Source organism: Ranitomeya variabilis, chromosome 6, assembly GCF_051348905.1.
Source record: "Ranitomeya variabilis isolate aRanVar5 chromosome 6, aRanVar5.hap1, whole genome shotgun sequence".
Lineage (NCBI taxonomy): Eukaryota > Metazoa > Chordata > Amphibia > Anura > Dendrobatidae > Ranitomeya > Ranitomeya variabilis.
In genome coordinates this window covers 200,928,340-200,952,443 of record NC_135237.1, presented here as the reverse complement: position 1 = coordinate 200,952,443, position 24,104 = coordinate 200,928,340, and the positions used below count along the sequence as shown (strand labels likewise).

Below are 24,104 nucleotides of genomic sequence, written 5' to 3'. Positions count from 1 at the left end.
GTTTTGTTGCGGATGTGCCCGACTCAATGCAAGTCAATGGGTGCAGAACGCTGCAGATCTGCACAAAGAATTGACATGCTGCGGAAAAAACAAAGCTGCATTTCCACCTGGTTTTTTCTGCAGCATGTGCACAGAGGATTGGGTTTTCCATAGGTTTACATGGTACTGTAAACCGCATGGGAAACTGCTGCAGATCTGCAGCGTCAAAAATGCTGCGGATCTGCGGTAAAATCCGCAATGTGTGAACATGGCCTGAGTTTTCCTTGCAGCAGATGCATGATTTGCAGCTATTAGATGGCTTGATTACATGTGGGGATTCCTTAGCAACCAGGCAACCCCCACATGTACTCAAGCTGGCTAGCAGCCGAACAGCAAGCAGCTGTGTCAACAAAAACTAAACCTCCGAGCAGTCACAAATAATTGGAGACCACCTGAGCAATGAGTATACTCGCTCTTCACTACTGAGGAGGCACGTTCAGTTACTGAAGTGTTCAGTTACTCACTGCTGGGGCCTGGGGAGCAGAAGAGAGGGCCCCCTCTCTAACTAACCAGGGTACACCAGGGCCCCATACTGGTGGGCCCCATACACCAGTAAGAGCAGTAATGCTCTGATGGCAGCCCTAGGTGGAATGCCCAACCACAAGAGGTAGTAATGGCAGACAATATGACAGCTTTTAATAAAAGGCTGGACGACTTCCTCAAAGCACTTAACATTGCGGGTTATAGTTAAGTTAGTAACTACCGTAAATGCACAATTGGTGGAGAAAGGTTGAACTTGATGAATCTAGATCTTTTTTCAACATATGTAACTATATACGGTAAGTACAGAAAACTACACACGCAAAGTACTGATTACATATATCACTGACACTGAGATTGTTTTATTAGTAAACTAACTTGAAATGACAGAATTCCTGTATGTAAAAGATGATGTTAAAAACACATTGGATACTGATTGCATACACATGTAATAAGGATGTCATATGGATGGTAGGTGAGAAAAAAACACATAAAATTCGCCTGAAACTCAACAACTTTTCTGGCTGAGAATCTCAGCGAGTTTATATATGCAGATGTGAGCAAACCCTAAATTTGTATTTACATTTACACAATTAGTAACCTTTATTTGGTAAAACTGTAATACACCTTTAAGTTTCAGGTGAACACATGCCACTTGATTGCTCCAAATGTATCTGCTTCTTTTCTGATTGCTATAGAGTTTTGTCCTGCAGCTCTTTGTTCACAGGTAAACTATGCATGGCACTGTAAATAAGGGTATGTTCGCATGTTGCAGATTTAATTCATTAACTTCTGCAACTGAATATATTATGTTTTTGGCGGAATGTGCTTGGATTTCTCAAACTATATTCAGATGTCAGTCACATAAATTACTGCTAACACAATTGCCTTCTGTGAGTACACCCTAAGGCTATGTGCACATGTTGCCGATTTTGCTGCGGATCCAGAGCGGATTGGCCGCTGCGGATTCACAGCAGTTTTCCATGCTCTGTACAGTACCATGAAAACATATGGAAAACGAAATCCGCAGTGCACATGCTGCGGAAAATACAGCGTGGAAATGCTGGGTTGTATTTTCCGCAGCATGTCAATTCTTTGTGCGGATTCTGCAGCAGTTTAAACCTGCTCCTCAATAGGAATCCGTAGGTGTAAAACCACAGGTGGAATCCGCACAAAAACCGTGGTAAATCCACAGGTAATCTGCAGTGCGTTTTTGCAAAAACGGTGCAGAAAAATCTGCACACGAATCCGCAACATGTGCACATAGCCTAACAAAGAAAACTTGCCTTTCTGTGTCATATATGACCTAGCTGTGTCAAATAAAATTGTTAAGGCTCACTCACACTTGCGATGAAATCGGAGGAGTGCAGTCTGATAAAAAACTGGATTGCACTAGACCCAATGTTAACCTAATGGAAAGCTCACATCTGCGATTATTTTCTCATGCCAATTCAGCATGCTACGGTTGCATCCATGAATCGGATTGCACAACCCATATAAGACTATGCAGATGCCAGTAATGGTGTAGATGGAGAAATAATTGTCTCTGTCTCCTCCGCAGCTGTGCTCCGATTATCGCATGCGAGACACTGACACTCGTCTCACGCTCCCAGCAGAGCAGGAGCCAAGTGTCATTAGCATATCGTGTCTGATGCTCTTGCATCGGATGCCATACATTAGTGTGACTCTGGCCATGTTCATATATAGGCTGGGCTCAGATGAATGTAGATGAGCCTATCAATCGGACTTGTGTTATCGGACAGTACACTAAACCATGTTCAATAGTGCTGTTCAGAGGAATGATTTTTTTTTTCCTCGGTCTGAGTGTCCGGGACAAAAAGAAACAAAACTGCAGCATGCACTACTTTCATCCGAGTCTTTGATGCCATTCACTCATTCAAGTCTATGGTTGCAAGAAAAAAATCGCATCCCACACGGACCATCAGAGTGGCATCCAATTTTTAAGGATACATTTCTATTGTAAACCTTGAAAACTCTATGTGATCATATACATGCGTCAATATATTTTTATGAAAACAGATGGCACACATGTCAAAAATGGACACACAGATGGCACATGGATTAAAATGAACAGCCCTATTGACGTTGGTCAGTGTATTGTCTTATTTTAAACAGATGCAGCACATGTATACATAAAAACTCTTCTCTGAACAGGAAAAATAAAAATTGATATGGAACATTAATTTCTTAACCCCTTCATGACCCCAGCTTTTTTCGGTTTTGCGTTTTCGTTTTTCGCTCCACTCCTTCCCAGAGCCATAACGTTTTTTATTTTTCTATCAATATGACCATGTGAGGGCTTATTTTTTGCAGGACAAGTTGTCCTTTTGAAGAACTTTATTGGTTTTAGCATGTCATGTGCTAGAAAATGGGAAAAAAGTTCCAAGTGCAGTGAAATTGCAAAAAAAGTGCAATCCCACACTTGTTTTTTGTTTGGCTTTTTTGCTAGGTTAACTAAATGCTAAAACTAACCTGCCACTTTGATTCTCCAGGTCATTACAAGTTCATAGACACCAAACATGTCTAGGTTATTTTTTATCTAAATGGTAAAAAAATTCCAAAATTGTGCAATTTTCCGATACCTGTAGCGTCTCCATTTTTGTGAATTCGGGTTGGCTGAGAGCTTATTTTTTGCATGCTGAGCTGACATTTTTAATGATACCATTTTGGTGCAGATTCTTTTGATTGCCCGTTATTGCATTTTAATGCAATGTTGCGGCGACGAAAAAACGTAATTCTGGCGTTTAAAATCTTTTTTCTCGCTACTCCATTTAGCGATCGAGTTAAACCTTTTTTTATTGATAGATGGGGCGATTCTGTTTGCAGCGATACCAAATATGTGTATGTTTAATTTTTTTTATTGTTGTATTTTCAATGGGGCGAAAGGGGGGTGATTTAAACTTTTATATCTTTATTTTTTTTCCATATTTTTTTTAATTTTTTTTTTACTTTTCCATTCTTCAATAGCCTCCATGGGAGGCTAGAAGCTGGCACATCTCGATCGGCTCTGCTACATAGGAGCGATACTGAGAACGTTCCTATGTAGTAGAATTGCTGCATTGCTATGAGCGCCAACCACAGGGTGGCGCTCACAGCAATCCGACATCAACAACCATAGAGGTCTTCAATAGATCTCCGGTTGTCATGCCGACGCATCGCTGACCCCCGATCACGTGACAGGGGTCAACGATTGCGTGCATTTCTGGCCCGATGGCCGGAAGCGCTAGTTTAATGCCGCTATTGCGGGCACGTGTCAGCTGTGCAAAACAGCTGACATGTCCCAGCTTTGATGCGTGGATTCTGACCTCGGACGCACTATCCCGTCCGAGGTCAGAAAGGGGTTAAATGAATACCTCAAAAATATTAAGCAACCTTTTCTCATGTCTATTTACCAGATCTATCTATAAGTTCTCATTAATACATCTGTGAAAAAATAGTACAATTTTCATCAGTGTGTTGGATCAGTGTATGCTCTGCACAGGTACGGACTGGGGATGAAATTCAGTCCTGGCATTTGAAATCACACAGGCAATGCTGTCCCCGTCCCCATGATCCAGATAGGATATATTACTAGTATTACCCTGGATGGAAGAAAGCAAGATTTACTACAAGACCAATATTTCTAATGTTACCTGTGGCCTGCTGGGGTAAGTGACGGAGTCAGCAACTTTGTGCTCCATCACAACTCTTAACAGTATGGGTGTCTTGAGAGTACCGATTCTGTTAACAACGTAGCAGACAAGATGGCCCATGACCAGACAGGCCCTTCTGGGTTTTGCCAGATGGCCAGTCCGGCTCTGGCTCTGTATGTCAGTTTAAGGACACGTTCATATGTTCAGTATTAGGTGAGTATTTTACATCAGTATATGTAAGCCAAAACCAGGAGTGGATCAATCATAGACAAATTATAATAGAGACACCTCACCACTTCTGCATTTTTCACCCATTCCTGGTTTCGACTTACAAATTCTGATGTAAAATACTGGCTAGTGATGGGCTAACCCATGGATGTTTGAGTCCGGCAGGTTTGGACGAACATCTAAAAAAAAAGTTTGGTTCAGGTATTTGAATTTGAACCCAAATCACAATCAATTAATGGGTGCCAGAACATCCATTGTTTTGTCACTCTGTAATCTGCATGACTGGGCTCTGATCATCAGTAAGCTCATTACCACATGTCAGACAGCTGCAGTTCCCACCATTGTAAGATGACAGTGTGAGCCAGCAGATGTGACCGGCGGTAAAAAGGTTGCCCTCAGTTACAAGTGTTGGCTGATGATAGAGTACTACTGTCATCAGCCTACGCCTGCTGTTGATGATAACAGCAAGAGCATGAGCCGTTGATTGTAGTGTTCATCAGCTAGTACCTGTACACTATAAATAAATAATTTAAAAAAAAATGATGTGTGGTCTATTCCATTTTTGATTACCAGCACAAGCAAAACTGGCAGCTGCAGGCTGCTAAATTTTAAAACATTATTTAAAAAACAGCATGAGTTTCCCCCATTTTTTTACAACAAGCTGAGGGCTGGTATTCTCAGACTGGTAAGGGGCCATGGAAGTTGGCAACCCAGTCTAAAAATAGCAGCCCACACCATCCACAGAAAAGGTGCACCTATTAGATGTGCCAATTCTGGCACTTTTTCCTGCTCTTCCTACTTTCCTGGTGTGGTGGCAAGTGTGGTAATAGCTGAGTGGTTGAGATCCCTTAATTTTCAAAAGCAGCAGAGGGAAAGGCAATGGCTGATGGCTGATGTTAATGTTCTGGGAAGAAGTCAATAGCGATAAAGGTTCCCAGGCTATTAATATCAGCTCACAGCTGTTTGCTTAGCCTCTACTGGTTATTATAGGGGAGACCCCCCAAAAAACAGATGTGGGGTCCCCCTATGGTGCATCAATAATACGCTCCCAAATCTGGCACTTAGCCTCACTCTTGCCACTTGCCCTGGTGTGCTGGTAAGTGGGGTAATAGTTGTGAGGTTGATGTCAGCTTTGCATTGGCAGTTGACATCAAGCCCAAGGGTTAGAAATGGAGAGGCATCAATAAGACGCCCACATTACTAGCCCCATAGTTAGACTGTAAAAATCACACAGCCAAAATAAATTCCTTTAATTGAAAGATAGACACTGACACCTTTGTTTGAAATAAAAAAGACAGTTATACTCGCCTAATATATATACGCCTAATCAATTAAAGCCCATGTTACCTGTAAAAAGACAGAAAATAGTAAACAACCATAATACTCACATTTATTTCTTATCCACCAATTCCCATGTCTCCTGGAAAAGAAGAGAAATAATAACCATATGCCTCACTTCTTCGATGTGAAGATATTCCATACTATCTCATGATGACTCAAGTGATTTGGAAAGCTGTCATATCAGTAACTGCTCTCCCACCAGCTGGTTCATACTCACACAGGAGCATCAGTTAGCAACAAATAAAGGTGTAAGGGTCTTAATTTCATTTAAAGGATTTATTCTCGGTGTTTGTATTTACAATATGACTATTAGCAAGGGGGAAGTCTTATAGACGACTCTCCATTACTATCTCCTGGACTTGATATCAGCTAACAATGCAAAGCTGACATTGACCCCAATACTATTACCCCATTTGTCACTGCACCAGGTCAAGTGGGAAGAGCTGAGGATAAGTGCCAGAATTGGCACATCTTATGGATGCACCATTTCTGGGGTGGCTGAGAGCTGATGTTCTTCTGGGATAGGGCCATGGATATCCATTGCCCCTTCCTAGGCTACTAATATCAGCCCGCAACTGTCTGACTAGCCTTTGCTGGTTGCTATTGGAGTGCCCGCTAGGGTCGTTGGGTACTCGGGCTGGGTCCGACAGATCTTAAGGGGGTGGTCACTGCAGCAGTGACCCAGTCTGTGGCCCCGAGCATCCAATAAAATTAATGAAATAAAGGGGAAATAGAGTCTATAGGGAATTAGTTTGTGACGCCACCCGTGGTGCTTGACAATAGGGAAATGGCCGAAGCTGCGGTTCAGGTCCACTGGGGCAGTTGGTAATGCAGGTCTAGTATTGGATGCTAGTGTGTGAGTACTGGGTAGTGTCCCCTATTTACCTAAGAGCTGAGTGCCACACTTCTAGCTGAGGTGCAGTACCTCTGTGGCGACTGGAACATCCGGGGCGCCACATTATAATAGGGGGCCCACATTTTAATAACCAGTAAAGGTTAAGTATGTAGCTGTGAGGCAAGAAAGAGGGACAGGTAGTCTCCACACGAGCAGTAAGCAACTGATATCCAATCGAGATTGCTGGCATATGTCTAGTGAGTGTCGATCCCGCTGGTGCGCTTAGCAAATGAAGGAGACAGGAAGGATATGTTTCCGGCACACCGACCAGGTAAAATGAAAAAAATTTATTGAAACATAACTAAAAATAAAACTGTTAAAACAAGCTGACATGTTTCTGGTGCGGCAGTGTGCTCTTAGTCATAGGATATGGTAAGAACATATGAACAGATATAAATAGGGAACAAGCACCAATTGGAGAAGAGAGAAATAATTGATTAATAAAATGCAGCCGGTTTGACACAAACAATCAATAGATAAATACAATCAATAGATATACTGTAGAACAAATCGTTTTTATAATTCATTCCTTTAGGGAATTTCGTATCTAGAGGCAATATCCAAAAGACTTCCCTCATTAATAAATGTTTATGCTAGTCCCCTTCTCGTCTAGGACAACTGACTTTTTCTAAGGCAAAACAAGTAAAGAGTAAGGTCACCCTTGTGGATTGAAAAAAAATGTTTAGATACCTCAGAATAGGAGCTATTGTTGACATTAATGTTGGCTATATGTTCAGCGATCCTCTTTTTAAATTTATGGATCATGCAACCAATATATTTGACTTGGCATGAAGAGCACAGAATACAGTACACCACGTTTCTGGTATCACAATTCATGAAAGTGGTTATCTGATGATCTATTGTGGAGGATATTGTAAAGATTTTTTTATGGTCCAATGGAAAAGGACATACATTACACCTAGTACCACCACGTTTATGGAAGCCTTTTATCTTTAACCCAATTGAGGTGGAATCAGAACATCTAGGAAGACTGGGTGACAACATGTTGCCAAGGGTTAAACCTCGCCTGGCAATACATCTATACCAGCCATCAATTAAATTACACAGTGTATCATCCTGTTTCACAACAGGTAAGTACTTGCAAATTATATATTTTATTTGTTAAACTGTGGGCTGTACGAAGTCGAAAATGTGATACCGGATTGGCTATCTTCAGTGACAGAGAAATCAGTTTTGTTTGACAAAGAGGGTCTGGATTTGTTTAATATAATTTTAAAAGTATTCTTTACCCCCAGCTTGTTGTAGCACTTTTCTATCAAACGTTTACTAACAATTGCACCTTCTTTAATGAATGCATCTTTTGTGGAACAGATGCTTTTGGCATGAAAAAAATCACCATATGGTATAGATCGCAAAGTGTGGTTTGAATGTGTACTGGATCAATGTAGAAGGGTGTTGCCACTAACTTTCTTCCTAAATACTGATGTATCCATTTTTTTGGTAAACCAAAAAAGTGGATACATAGATACGTGAAAATAAAAAAAAAATACACATTTTCCCCATAAAAATGTTTTTCAGTCCCAAATTTTGAATTTTCATAAGGGTAACAGAAATTGCACCATACAATTTGTTGTGCAATTTCTCATGAGTACGCTGTTACCCTATATGTGGGGGAATACTACTTTTGAGGCACAGTGCAAAGCTCAGAAGGGAAGAGGCATCACATTGGAGTTCAGATTTTGCTGGAGTGGTTTGATGGTGCCATGTCACATTGGCAGAGCCCTTAAGGTGTCAGAACAACAGAAACCCGATATGTGAACTCATTTTACAAACTGAACTCCCCAATTAATTAATCTAGGGGTGCAGTGATCATATTAACACCACATGTGCCTCACAGAATTTTATATCATTGAGCGGTGAAGATAGAATAAATGTTACCACTAAAATGTTGTTTTAGCCCCAAGTTTTTACATTTTTAAGGGCTAATAGGACATTTTTTCAACAAACTGATGTCCATTTTTTCCTGAGTGCACCAATACCCTACATGTAATTGGGAAATATTTTTACAAATAGTCCTTTGTTCACGATGGAAGCTAGTGAGCAGCAGCAACTACTGCAGCAGGAAAATACTGCAGGCCAGCACACTGCTCAGAAGCTTTGGGCTCGGCCAAAATCCCGTGATGGTACAAGTTGTGGCCAGATGAGTGATCGATCCAGCCACAGAAGCTCTTCTAGGCGGGAGTCAGTAGCATTGGCTGAGAAATATCCCCCTCATGATCTGGTGCCTATTTCTGCAGACACTGAGAAGTGATCTTCATGAATGTTCACTCAGTGACGCAGTCTCCCCTTATGTTTCAATTTCCAGGGGAAGAAGTGCACAGCTAAGGCAAAGCATAGGGAATGTGCCATCTGTGGATGCCCCTTACCAGACTCTTGCCAGAAAAATGTATGTTCCCCCTGTGTCCAGCAGACGGTGAGGTCTCCAGGAGGGGGGGGGGGAAGCGGCATTAGTTTCTAGGATAGAATACATTGCCTTTCACTTAATCCCCCCCTCAGGTTGCAGATGAAACTCCCAACTTTGCCGCAAGTTTAAAAGACATCATTAGAACAGAAGTAAGGGAATCCATAAGGTCCCTGACTCGAGGGGAAAGTTCCAGAGGGAAGGAACATAAGATAGACCTTCTGGAATTGGATTCCTGTGCTGATTGGAGGAGAAATGAGGATTCCTCCGATTCATCTCTCTCATCTTCTTCATCTCAGGAAGACTCGGGCAACTTCTGCTTCCCCCTGGACCATGTGGACAAATTTGTTAAAGCGGTTAGGGGAACAATGGGGATGGTAGAGCCCAGGCCAGAACTTTCCATGCAGGATGTCATGAAAGATGAAATGCTTTGATGCAGAGGATATATTCCTGTTGGTAAAGTTATAAGTTATTAGAGTTGGAAATGTCATTTAAATGCTCATTAATTTTAATTTTCTTACTGCAACTGGTGCAAGCAATGTAATTTAAATGGCATAACGTGCATTGTATGCAATAAATGATATTCTTGCTATTACAATTAATAAACTGTTTGATCATATGAGTTTTATTAGCAAAATTAGAGAAGGTCTTACAGGGACTGGCAAAACTGCATGTCTTACAGTGTGTTGCTCCACAACAAAAAACACCTTTTAGATTAAGCCAAGTACTCCTAGGTTTGGAAAGATTGGAAAAAATAGGTGATAAAACATTATCTAAAGAGGGAGCTTTTTGCAACAATATTGCACCAAGATTGCAAAATAGATGAGAAAATAACATCTTCCTGTAGTAATGGCAAAAATTTATTGAATTTTCATTTTATAATAGAAAATTGAGAAACATATTGCAGTGACAAAATAGGTTTAGGTGAGCCAGCATTGGCGTGAGAAATTTATTTTTTCTGATCGTAATTGAATCAATTGTGACCTATTCTTACTTTTAGTAATAATAGAGGCATGTTTCAACATCCAACTTGCATATCTACATTTTTGTAATTTTAAAATGTCTTTAACCTCTTTACCCCCAAGGGTGGTTTGCACGTTAATGACAGGGCAAGTTTTTACAATTTTGACCACTGTCCCTTTATGGGGTTATAACTCTGGAATGCTTCAACGGATCCTGATGATGACACTGTTTTCTCATGACACATTGAACTTCATGATAGTTGTAAAAGTTCTTTGATATTACCTGCATTTATTTGTGAAAAAAATGGAAACTTGGCGAAAATGTTGAAAATTTAGCAATTTTCCAAATTTGAATTTTTATGCCCTTAAATCACAGAGATATATCACAAAAAATACTTAATAAGTAACATTTCCCACATGTCTACTTTACATCAGCACAATTTTGGAACTAAAATTTTTTTTTGTTAGGGAGTTATAAGCAATTTCTCATTTTTACAACACCATTTTTTGTTAGGGACCACATCACATTTGAAGTCATTTTGAGGAGTCTATATGATAGAAAGTACCCAAGTGTGACACCATTCTAAAAACTGCACATCTCAAGGTGCTCAAAACCACATTCAAAAAGTTTATTAACCCTTCAGGTGTTTCACAGGAATTTTTGGAATGTTTAAAAAAAAAATGAACATTTGACTTTTTTTCACAAAAAATGTACTTCAGCTCCAATTTGTTTTATTTTACCAATGGTAACAGGAGAAATTGGACACCAAAAGTTGTTGTAAAATTCGTCCTAAGTACGCTGATACCCCATCTGTGGGGGTAAACCACTATTTGGGCGCATGGCAGAGCTCGGAAGGGAAGGAGCGCCATTTGACTTTTCAATGCAAAATTGACTGGAATTGAGATGGGATGCCATGTTGCGTTTGGAAAGCCCCTGATGTGCCTAAACATTGAAAGCCCCCACAAGTGACACCATTTTGGAAACTAGACCCCCTAAGGAACTTATCTAGATGTGTTGTGAGAACTTTGAACCTCCAAATATGTTTTACTACAGTTCATAATGCAGAGCCGTGAAAATAAAAATTCTTTTTTTTTTCCACAAAAATTATATTTTGGCCCCCAGTTTTGTATTTTCCCAAGGGTAACAGGAGTAATTGGACCCTAAAATTTGTTCTCCAATTTGTCCTGAGAACGCTGATACCCAATATGTGGGGGGAACCACCGTTTGAGCGCATGGCAGAGCTCGGAAGGGAAGGAGCGTCATTTGGAATGCAGACTTAGATGGATTGGTCTGCAGGTGTCACATTGCGTTTGCAGAGCCCCTAATGTACCTAAACAGTAGAAACCCCGCACAAGTGACCCCATATTGGAAACTAGACCCCTCAAGGAACTTATCTAGATGTGTTGTGAGAACTTTGAACCCCCAAGTGTTTCACTACAGTTTATAACGCAGAGCCGTGAAAATAAAAAATCTTTTTTTTTCCACAAAAATTATTTTTTAGCCCCCAGTTTTGTATTTTCCCAAGGGTAACAGGAGAAATTGGACCCCAAAAGATGTTGCGAATTTGTCCTGAGTACGCTGATACCCCATTTGTTGGGGTTAACCTCTGTTTGGTGCACGGGAGAGCTTGGAAGGGAAGGAGCACTGTTTTACTTTTTCAATGCAGAATTGGCTGGAATTGAGATCGGATGCCATGTCGCGTTTGGAGAGCCCCTGATGTGCCTAAACAGTGGAAAGCCCCCAATTGTAGCTGAAACCCTAAGCCAAACACACCCCTAACCCTAATCCCAGCCATAACCCTAGCCACACCCCTAACCCTTATTTCAACCCTAATCCCAACTGTAAAGGTAATCCATGCCCTAACTTTACCCCTACCCTAACCCTAACTTTAGCCCCAAACTTAACCCTAACCCTAATGGGAAAATGGAAATAAAAACATTTTTAATTTTTTTTTTTCCCTAATTAAGGGGTTGATGAAGGTGGGTTTGGTTTACTTTTATAGAGGGTTTTTTAGCAGATTTTTATGATTGGCAGCCGTCACACACTAAAAGATGCTTTTTATTGCAAAAAATAATTTTTGCGTCTCCACATTTTGAGAGCTATAATTTTTCCATCTCTTGGTCCACAGAGTCATGTGAGGTCTTGTTTTTGCAGGATGAGTTGACGTTTTTATTGGTACCATTTTTGGGCACATGACATTTTTTGATCGCTTTTTATTCTGATTTTTGTGAGGTAGAATGAACAAAAACCAGCTATTCATGAATTTCTTTTGGGGGGGCGCTTATACCGTTCCACGGTTGGTAAAATTGATAAAGCAGTTTTATTCTTTGGGTCAGAACGATTACAGCAATACCTCATTTATAATTTTTTTTTATGTTTTGGCGCTTGTATACGATAAAAACTATTTTATATAAAAAATAATTATTTTTGCATTGCTTTATTCTGAAGACTATAACTTTTTTTATTTTTTGTTGATGACGCTGTATCAAGGCTCGTTTTTTTGCGAGACAAGATGACTTTTTCAGCGGTACCATGGTTATTTGTATCCGTCTTTTGATCGCATGCTATTCCACTTTTTGTTTGGCAGTATGATAATAAAGTGTCATTTTTTGCCTCTTTTTTTTTTTTACGGTGTTCACTGAAGGGGATAACTAGGGGTTAACAGTTTTATAGGTCAGGTCATTACGGACGCGTCGATACTAAATATGTGTACTTTTATTGTTTTTTTTATTTAGATAAAGAAATGTATTTATTGGAACACTATTTTTTTTTATTTTCTTTACTTTCTTTTTTTTTTTTCTTTTTTACACATGTAAATATTTTTTTTTTACTTTTTTACATTGCCCCACAGGGGGACATCAGTTTATAGTGACAGATCGCTGATCTGACACTTTGCAGTGCACTGTGTCAGATCAGCGATCAGACAGGCACTGCAGGGAGGCTTCCCAACACCTGCTCTGAGCCTGCAGGACCCGGAAGGCCCCCGTGGCGATTTTGGATCCAGGTCTGCAGGGAGGAGGAGGTAGGAGACCCACGGAGCAACGTGAACACATCTCGTTGCTCCGAGGGTCTCAGGGAAGCACGCAGGGAGACCCCACCCTGCGCGATGCTTCCCTGTGCCACCAGAATGCTACGATCATCTTTGATCACAGTGTTCTGGGGGTTAATGTGCAGGGAGCGGTCCGTAACTGCTCCTGGCACTTAGTGCCGGATGTCAGCTGCGATAGTCAGCTGACAGCCGGCCGCGGTCGGCCACGCTCCCCCCGTGAGCGTTTGCTGATCGTGTTAGACGTACTATCCCGTTGGTGGTCATACGGGCCCATTCCACCTCGACGGGATAATACGTCTAATGTCAGAAAGGGGTTAAATCACAGAGATACAGTATGTCACACAAAATACTTAATAAGTAACATTTCCCACATGTCATCTTTACATCAGCACAATTTTGGAACCAAATTTTTTTTTGTTAGGGAGTTATAAGGATTAAAAGTTGACCAGCAATTTCTCATTTTTACAACACCATTTTTTTTTAGGGACCACATCACATTTGAAGTCACTTTGAGGGGTCTATAGCCAGGAGTATGGAGGAAACCGGCAGTGTGATGGGAGGTATGCCCGAGTGCAGAGGAGTCTCTTTAAATAGAGGACATCTGTCTGGAAATCGATGACACCTGTGTGTCAGACACCGTGAGAGGGTTGTGCGCGCAGATGAGAAATTCACAAGGGGGGAAGTAGTTAAGGCGAGCAAGTATGCATGCATCGGGCAAAGGTTAACCAAAAGATATGAATGAAAGGCTGAATGCAAGCACATAAAGACGCCACATGCACTGGAGCAAATGTGCATGCGCAAAGCGCAACGACGAATAGAAGCTGCAAGCGGAGAGTATGTGCATGTATGTGAAAGGAGAATGGTGAAAATGCACACTATGCATGTGTCTAACAAAGGAAAGAGAAAAAGAAAGGGGAATATAAAGGGGAAAAGAAGAAAACGAGAAGAGAGGGAGAAGGAAGGAAGAAGAGACAGCAAGACAAGCAGTGCAAAGTGAGAATGGATACCTGATTGGCTGATAATTGACCTGGAAGAAAGAGAAAAATAAGTAAATAAATTGTATAAATTTAAAACCATAATACTGTAGTATAAGACGTGAATACATACAGAGTACTAGCATAGGAAATAGCAAACAGAGGCTTAATACAACTTTATACAATGAACTGATGCCCGCATGACCCCCTGAGTCCTTTTTCCCCTTTTTCCGATGACATAAGCTTGCTCTGACCAAGTGATTGAATTTGTATATTGACAGTTCTATTATGTTTTTTGGTATACTTATAAGCAGAGATATGTGGATAGGTGTATGTGTAATATATAAAATTTTACTTTCAATACATTTTCTTTATTTTGCCTTATTGTTTCCACAGTTTTGTTCACTTGAACACAAGTATCCCTTTTTTCCTTTACACATTTATATTTGATGTTTTTTTTTCACTATGCTCTCCTCCATGACTACATTTCAACTTGATACTCATTTGTTACACCTGATATAAATATAGCATTTATGTTTTATCTAGATAACCTTGACAAAGGTCAATGTAGGCCTAAACATTGTTTCTGTTTTCTATGCCAAGTGTGTCTTCAATAAAACACTTTTTTCACACCAAGATTACATGATTAACCACATTTAGGCCAAACAATCCTGCAATCTTTGCTACAGCATGTACATTTGCCCCTGTGCCAAACAGACTGTACACAGACAAATAGGATATTTCACATGAACCATTTGTCTACGTCTTAAACAGTGCAGCATGCATCATTCTGAACATGTTTTAGATTAGACTCAAAGAAATGGATGCTATGGGCACACCATCAAAGATTACATAAGACATTCTCTTATTATTTTTTTATTTTCACAGATGTCAAAAGCAGACATGCAGATGACATACAGACATGAAAAGTGGACATATGAAACAAGTTTAAAAAAATATTTTTTAGTCATATGCTGCTTGAACCAAGCATTATGGTATGTCCACATTCACTGGATTTGTTCTGAACATTTGTAGCAACAAATTTTCAAATATATGCAGAGATACCTGTAATAAATTGTCCTGATCTTGATGTTGATGACTCTGAAAAACCCTCGTATTGGTTGTTGAAGTCAAAGTTTACCACAGAGGGCTAGGATCACATCAATGATCATATCGCTTGTATTATTATTATTCACAGACTGAAACTAAGGGCAGGTGCACACTACTGTATTCTCTGGACTAATGCTAACTGATAAAGCATCAAATAGCCCTGGGACCAATGTTAGTTTATGGAACTGTGCATATGTCTGATTTTTTTTTTTCCCCTCAGCATGTCCAAGTTTGACTTGCACTTGGCCATGCAAGTCAATGTGTGTGGATATTATTGGACTGCACTCGGATGACATATGTGGAGAAGTCTTGTTCTCCATCTGCTCCTCATAGTCAGCTATGGTTCTCTCATCCAAGACAATCAGATCACACTACGTTGACACTTGGTTCAAACTCTTATCAGAATTTGCTCAGAGTTTAAATTTGCATAATTGGACTGATTCTCTCAAATGAGAGAATCTTCAGCTGTCTGATCCTAGCTTTTCATTTCCATTTTAAGGCTAAGTTCACACGTTGCAGAATTGCCGCGGAAATTTCCGCGGCAATTCTGCGCCTCCTGCCGCTGGTATATCGCATGCAGAATTAGCATGCATATACCCGCAGAAAACTAGCGTTTTGCAAGCATAATTAGCTTGCAGAATGCTAGCGTTTTCCAAGCGATCTGTAGCATCGCTTGGAAAACTGACTGACAGGTTGGTCACACTTGTCAAACATGGTGTCAAGAGCGGTCACGCGACCAATCACAAGACAGTGACGTCATCACAGGTCCTGAACCACATCATCTATAGGAACGGAAGAGAGATCATGCACCGGAGAGGCGGGAACACTTCGGGGGCCATCAGACGGTGAGTATAGGACTATTTTAATTCTTTATTTTTTACCAATTATATGGTGCCCAATCCGTGGAGGAAAGTCTCCTCTCCTCCACCCTGGGTACCAACCGCACATGATCTGCTTGCTTCCCGCATGGTGTGCACAGCCCCGTGCGGGAAGTAAGCAGATCAATGCACTCCTATGGGTGCAGAATCGCCGCGATTCCGCAATTTTAATGAACATGCTGCGTTTTTTTCTGGAATGCGATTCCGCTCAGGAAAAAAATGCAGCATGTGCACAAAAAATGCGGAATGCATTCTATTACATAGGATGCTTAATGTAAGCGTTTTTTTCACGGTTTTATAGCGTTTTTATAGTGAAAAACCGTGAAAAAACAACGAAAAATATGCTACATGTGCACACAGCCTAAAAGTTCTTCAAAGCTGCAGTAGTATAGCACAATAAAATCTAGGCCTCACTATCTTGATTAGTAATAATGTGCTGTGTACTCTGACCTCCTATCCTTAAGGTACCGTCACACTCAGCGACGCTCCAGAGATATAGACAACGATCCGACCTAAACTAGATCGCTGGAGCGTCACTGTTTAGGTCGCTGTAGAGACGTCAAACACAGCAACTCCAGAGCGATGCAGGAGCGATCCAGTGACGTAACGGCGACTCACTTCTCGTTCTCGCTGGTTGTTAGCTCCACGTCAAACAGCTGGAGTGTACCGATCCGACACACATCTAGGGGCATTGCAGCATAGCCAGATAGGCGTGTTTCTCCACTGGGAGGCACCCAGGATGTGAAGTCCCGGCGATACAGTCTTGCCATACTTTTGAGAGCTGCGTCTTCACGTTCTGCCTTTACAGAGCCCTGTCCGGAACGACCCTCCGCCAGCTACGATCCTCTTCTCCCGGGAGCGTTCTGTCCGGAACGCCATACTCAGTATACTGCAGGCGTCTTCATCGGTTCTTTTCTTGCTCATCAACGGTATGAAATATCTTTGAGTTCTTGTTTGTTTCTTCTGTGTATAGTTATGACTATGTAGCAATGTTTATCTATGTAGTAAGTGATATGATGTATAAAACATCTCTGGCAGCCATCTTGTGCATCTGGCAAGCGGACGCACAAGATGGAGGCACTTTAGGATGCGGTTAGCAAACTCTTTTGCGCTGGCTGCCATTCTGTGCGCACACTATATGGAAAGGTAGACCAACTCTTTTGTGTCTGCCTTGGCTTGGCTGGCCCTGGCCTGCTCCGCTAGTTAATTAAATCAGCACACAACATTACGGTAATATAAAACATATATTTTTTCCAACTATAAAAAAAAAAAGAACAAAACATTCAAATCCTCCCATGGCGGTGGGCCAACATATGTCTCAGCTTCCGTCCCTGGAGCTTTATGTTATGATCCGGTGACTTTGGAGCCGCATGAACTTTCTCTGGAGTAGGTGGAAACTGTACTGACCGCAAAACCTGAACTAACACCGCAACTAGAAGTAGCCGTGGGGTGTGCCTAACAAACCCTAGACACCTCGACACAGCCGGAGGACTAAATACCCCTATAGATAGAAATAGGAATACTACCTTGCCTCAGAGCAGAACCCCAAAGGATAGGCAGCCCCCCACGAATATTGACTGTGAGTAGGAGAGGAAAGACACACGCAGGCAGAAAACTGGGTTCAGCAAAAGAGGCCGCTCTAGCTAAATAGGGAAAGATAGGACAGAATACTAAGCGGTCAGTATTAAAACCCTTCCAAAAATATCCACAGCAGATAATACAAAAAGTTCCACAATCTAACTAAAGACATGGAATGTATATCTGCCACTCCAGAGAATCCAACAAGACTGAGAAAATACTGACACAATCTAAGCTGGACAAAAAACACTGAATAGCACAGAATTATTAAGCACACAGCATGTGTGCCACAGAAACAAAACCAGACACTTATCTTTGCTGATTTGGCAGAAGGCAGAAGGAACCCAACAAGGACCAAAACCTCCCAACAACCATGGACAACTGGCAAGGACTAATGAATCTTGCACGCCTAAATACCCCAGTCAGAACTGCAATCAGCAGATACACCTGACCAGGACTGCAACTCAGGGGCAACTGCATTACCACCTACAACCACCGGAGGGAGCCCAAAAGCAGAATTCACAACAGCTTTATTTGCTGCGACATCTCTGTTGCGGCCTCCAGCAGGCGTGCTGCAGTCTTCTCCAGGCGCTTCTGCCTGGTCAGCAGCTCTCTCACGGTGGGCGTTTCTGTGGATAGAAGAGGTCGGAGAACGGATGGTGATTACGCTGCAAATACGGCCTGTGTGAACATACCCTGAGATTTACTACACACTCAATTTGGTCCTGTCACAGATGGCGAGAACGTTTTTTTTCATGCTGTCAAATGTGACATCCCACCGATAACCCCTCCCACTGTCTATATACTTACAGAGAAGGGACGCCGGTTGCTCATCCCCGGAAGAGCTGCTGACTTCCCAACCCCTTGCTTGTGCTGCACCAACTAAGGAAGCAAATACATATCTGGTTAACAATTGAACACGCTGTGGGGAACCGCTCGCAGTTTTGGTCACTTACCAATGCTCACCTCTGGGGAGAATACCGCTGACCCGGGGGAAGATGACGAGCGGCGGAAGGGAGGTGTTGAGGCTGACGGAGGAGTGCTAGCGCGCCTGGTCCTTACTGCATCTGTAATGTATACAATATTTCAGCTCCCCTCTAATGTTCCGTATGCAGTAATAAAATTGCAATGAATGATGGTTAACATACGTGACGGCCCGGGCTGTGGGCTGCCGCTGGTGGCGGATGAAGTGCTGGCAGGTGATGACCTCTGTTGCCGGCTTTATCTCTCTACACAAAACATAAAAAAGAACCGCAATGTTAAGACACCAAAAGTACAGGGCTCCAGACTAAAGCCATTGGCGGCAAAAGTTAGGAGCCAAATGAAATTTTGAGTCGTCAAATGTACGTACATATATAGAAAATAGAGATCACTCTTCCCAGTGATGCTATACTCTGCATTGTCTGGGGGCTCTGGTGTTCAATACTCTGCGTGGCCTGGGACTCGTATTATTGCATCACTAGGAAGCGCCTCCCTGCAGCGCACGTCTCCTGATTCCCCCCTCCCGGCAGCGTGCAGGGTTGCCAACCTCCTCCTACATGATTTCCGGACAATCTAGATAAAAATTGCGGACACCCCAAAATTTTATATGTCGGTGGAGATTTTGGAACCCCTGACCTGAGCATTTTTCACGGACACCACATTTTCCTCTCGGACAATACAGACATGAGGAAAAAGTGGCATGTTTTTCTGGGAATTCCAGGACAAGTTGGCAACCACGAGCGCGAGTCTCCCGATTCCTCCCTCCCGGCAGCGTGCGTCTCCCGATTCCCCCATACTGGTACTTGTCACGCCTTGTCTCCGCCCGCAACTCTGCCAGATGCTGTGGGGTCTTGAACCGCAAGTCTGCCCACTTCTTCCACAGCTGCAGCGCACTGCGGCGGATGCTGAATTGCCTCTCCATGAGGCGAGCAATGTGGTGCAGCACCTCCTGCTTATGTAGGTTCTTGTGGGCGGGGGCAGTCTCCAGACCCTCATAATCCCATTCATCCATCTTGGACACAAAAAATCTCAGCTCTGTCTGCCCCAGAGGAGCAGAACGCTGTCTCGTTGCCATTTTACCAGGAATGACGCTGAACGGCACCGCCTAACCACGCCCAGAGGAGGTCCCTTGACTCAGGCCACGCGATCCGCATCGCTATAGCGTATCCGTTTATGCACAGCGGTTGTGGCGCTGGCTCCGGAAATCACTCTTTGGCGTTCCCGGTTTCATGCCGCAGCGGTCATCGTCCTGATTTCAGCGTTTCAGCGGCTTGTACAGTGATTTTAGGGTACGTTCACACATTGCAACTCAGCTGCATACTGGACATCTGTATCTGTGCAGTGTATATGCTGCATAAATTGACATGCTGCTTAAGAAAAATACACACCACCATAAAGATACACAGCGTATTTTCGTATGCAGTGTGTGAACAACTGTTATTAGCAAACAAAGGGTGTCTATGGGGAACGGCAGTAACGTCAACGCTGCTTATTAGCCCTGCGTATTTTACGGACGTATAATATGCGGCAAATACGTGATGTGTGAACGTTACCTTACAGTATTGGATGTCTTGTGTCAGTTTCGCAAATCATAAGTACTAATTCTTTTTTTTGCTTTTTCAGGTTGCCATGTCTATTACAGATGTACCTGTGATTGTAGCGGCTGCGTTGTTGGTTGAAGCTCACCGCCAGCTGGAGGCTCATGCACGGAACACTCGTACTAGGCGACAGCGCCGCATGTGGACCAGACAGTGGCTGCAGAAGAGGTATCAATTGTCCCACATGGGCCTAATAAGGAAACTGCAGGAGAACCCGCATGATTTCAGGAACTACCTGCGAATGTCGGAGGATTCCTTAATGTGCTACTTGCTGCTGTGGAACCTTTTATCAGGCAGCAAAATACCAGGATGTGAGCTGCTGTCCCTGTGGATGAGAGACTGGCTGTCACGCTGCGGTTCCTGGCGACAGGCAGGTCTATGCAAGACTTGCATTACTGCGCAGCTATTTCCCGATCCCTGCTCAGCGTCATCATCCCAGAGACATGTAATGCAATCGTCTCAGCTTTACACTGCACTTACATGCCTTTCCTGGAGACCCAGGATGATTGGAAACAGATTTCCCATGGATTTCAGCAGCAATGGCAGTTCCCTAATTGCGTTGGGGCCTTGGATGGGAAACATGTCCGCATCGCCCAACCACCACACCTCGGCTCATTTTTTCTAAAATTACAAGGGTTATTTCAGCGTTATTCTGATGGCCCTCGTTAATGCAAACTATGAATTTATAAGTGTGGATGTAGGGATCAATGGGAGAGTATCTGATGGTGGAGTTTTGGAGCACACCGATTTTGGGGCCCGCTTGAAAGAACACAAACTGGCCTTGCTGCCCAACAGCAACACTAATGAAAACATGAACTTTGTGTTTGTGTGTTTGTCGGAGATGAGGCATTCCCACTGCATCCCAACCTTCTGAAGCCCTTCTCCCAGAAAACTCTGACACCGGAGCGACGCATTTTTAATTACAGACTTTCCAGAGCTCGACGCGTTGTGGAGAATGCTTTTGGTATTATGGCAAACCGATTTCGGGTTTTCCACACTGCACTCAACATGAAACTCTCGTCCATTGACTCTGTGATGCTTGCCTGTTGCGTCCAGCACAACTTTCTACGCCACCGTGATGCCAGTGCATACAGCCCTCCACAATATGTTGACCCTGTTGACCCTGCAAACGGAGATGTAACCCAGGGGGAATGGCGTCTCGACGAGCACAGGGTTTCAGGCTTGGAAAGTCTTGGATCTGGAAGGAACTCTGATGATGCGACGATTTGCAGGGAGAAGTACTGTGACTTTTTCAATGGGCCAGGGCTTGTACCATGTATTATGGAATACTTATTTTGGTTGATGTGCTCTCGTGTACCATTTTGTTGATCACCCATGCAATTCCTTTTTCTGTCTCAATGTCTACATAAATATATCTATCTATGCACATACTCTACTTCTGTAGCAAACATATGAATCCGGTGAGTCCTCAGCATCCTCTGCCCTTGCGCTTTCCTGATTTTCATATATATTTGAGTATTTCAGAAACTGCTGATCTACTGGGATTTTCACGCACAACCATCTCTAGGGTTTACAGAGAATGGTCCGAAAAAGAAAAAAAATCCAGTGAGCGGCAGTTCTGTGGGCGGAAATGCCTTGTTGATGCCAGAGGTCAGAGGAGAATGGGCAGACTGGTTCGAGCTGATAGAAAGGCAACAGTGACTCAAATCGCCACCCGTTACAACCAAGGTAGGCCTAAGAGCATCTCTGAACGCACAGTGCGTCGAACTTTGAGGCAGATGGGCTACAGCAGCAGAAGACCACACCGGGTACCACTCCTTTCAGCTAAGAACAGGAAACTGAGGCTACAATTTGTACAAGCTCATCGAAATTGGACAGTAGAAGATTGGAAAAACGTTGCTTGGTCTGATGAGTCTCGATTTCTGCTGCGACATTCGGATGGTAGGGTCAGAATTTGGCGTAAACAACATGAAAGCATGGATCCATCCTGCCTTGTATGGAGCATCTTTGGGATGTGCAGCCGACAAATCTGCGGCAACTGTGTGATGCCATCATGTCAATATGGACCAAAATCTCTGAGGAATGCTTCCAGCACCTTGTTGAATCTATGCCACGAAGAATTGAGGCAGTTCTGAAGGCAAAAGGGGGTCCAACCCGTTACTAGCATGGTGTACCTAATAAAGTGGCCGGTGAGTGTATATATTCACTTATACGTTATGTGACTATGTAAACAATAAATCTAAAGAAAAGAGACCATGTGAAGCTTATAAAGTTTATTGACATATTACACCTGTAACAAGTGAAAATTGTGGCCCACAAAACGACCGGTAAACGAAGGCCAAAAAAAACGGCAGTATGAACGCATGAAGTGCTTAGGAAACAGAAGTCTCTATCTTTTTCAGTCCAAGAACACTACAGATGTTGATAGTAGGTGTCCATCTCGCTGTACTGGTGTGTGGCCATAGAAGGTCCTTGCGAAAAGTCACTAAAAGAAGGGGGTGGAGGTGGTGTCCGGAACTGCAAATGATGTGGGGCCGGTCTGCGGACAGGAGTGCTGTGCATGGGCTCTTGCTGGTGTCCCCAATAAAACTGGCCACTGGGCTGACGGTCGCTGCAGGTAAACATTGATGTCTCAGTCAGTTTGCCTGCGGCTGCCGTGTTCAAAACCTCGAACATTACTCTCTCCACGTGCGTTCGCTGGGTAATGTCCAATCTATTTAACCGTTCCGCAACGAAGGATGGGAATCCGGTGAGCTGGGTTGTGGCATGCTGGGTCATTATGTTGTTGGCCAGTGCCAGCAGATCCACAGGTGTGCCCGCAGTCGCCTTTCTTTTGCGAGATGGGCGCTGTGGACGTGTCTGCTCCTGACTGAGCATGACTCAGGGGTCTCGTCATCGTTGCCTTCCGGTGTTTGGAGCTGTTGAGGAGGCACCTGCGAGTACAGGAAAAAAAAAAGTCAATAACATACAAACAAATCAGCCCTAGAGAGCCCCCACCTCCCCAACACCTCTATGCCCGTCTGTGGGAAGCTATGAGGAACAGTTATCTAGGTAGCAAACCACAGGGGTTACAGAGCTGGGCTGAACTACTTTTGCCGGCTATACTGTACGAATGTGCGGAAGACACAAAATTTTTATTTATGTTAGACTTTTGAAATAAGACAGCATTTAAAGGAAGGGAAGGACTGTTTGGACATACTTATCTGAACAGGAAGTGGCAACTGTTATTATCTGGTGGATTAAACATTAAAAATGTGAATTATGATTATTGGAAACCGTGCAGTCTCATAAACATATGAGACACATGGCATGCTACAAGCAGGGAAGCTAGGGGGTACTTACATGCTCGTCAGGAGACTCGGGCAGGATCTCTTCAGCAGATGGCGCACAAAGGCTTGTCATGGTCTGGCACGGGCGAGAGATTTCCTGGTCCCGAGTGAATGCCAGCAGGTCATAGTACCACAACTTGGGCACATAGACGTCGTCTGTTCCAGCCCCAGACTTCATGGACTTTTCGACCTTGTTGACTTCTTTTTTGTACACTGTGCGGAGAGCCTGGATCTTCTTCCGTACAATGTTTTCATCCACCGTCTCTGTGGGATGATGCTGCTTGTAGAGGGCCACCAGTTTCTCGTACGCAGCTTTCTTCTTGTAGCAGTTGCTGTAATCCGCAGACTTGATCTTCCACAAGCAGGGCAGGGAGCGGTACATGTCGATGAGTGCCCGAACAAACTCCTGGTCATTGGCAGACATCTGAAAGAAAGAAATAGTTAAGTTACAGCAAGCAAGAAAGTGAATGCTCAAAATGGCTGCCAGCCAGCGCAAAAGTGTATTTGTTTACCTTTCCATAAAGCAAATGCTCAAAACGGCTCGTGAAGGGAAGAGTCATGTTAAACAATGTTAAAGGCTTATGAAGTTGTGTGGAATGCCAGGAGGGGGAGTTTACAGTTTACA

At 43.0% G+C, this 24,104-nt stretch overlaps 1 long non-coding RNA gene across 1 annotated transcript in view; it reads left to right on the top strand.

The window, feature by feature from the left end:
• The first annotated feature begins 1,199 nt into the window (after positions 1–1,199).
• Positions 1,200–24,104, top strand: part of LOC143781061 (uncharacterized) — a 34,548-nt gene continuing 11,643 nt past the window's right edge. The window contains exon 1 of the long non-coding RNA XR_013216525.1: positions 1,200–1,246. This is a non-coding gene — a long non-coding RNA (uncharacterized LOC143781061). The remainder of the gene's footprint in view (positions 1,247–24,104) is intronic.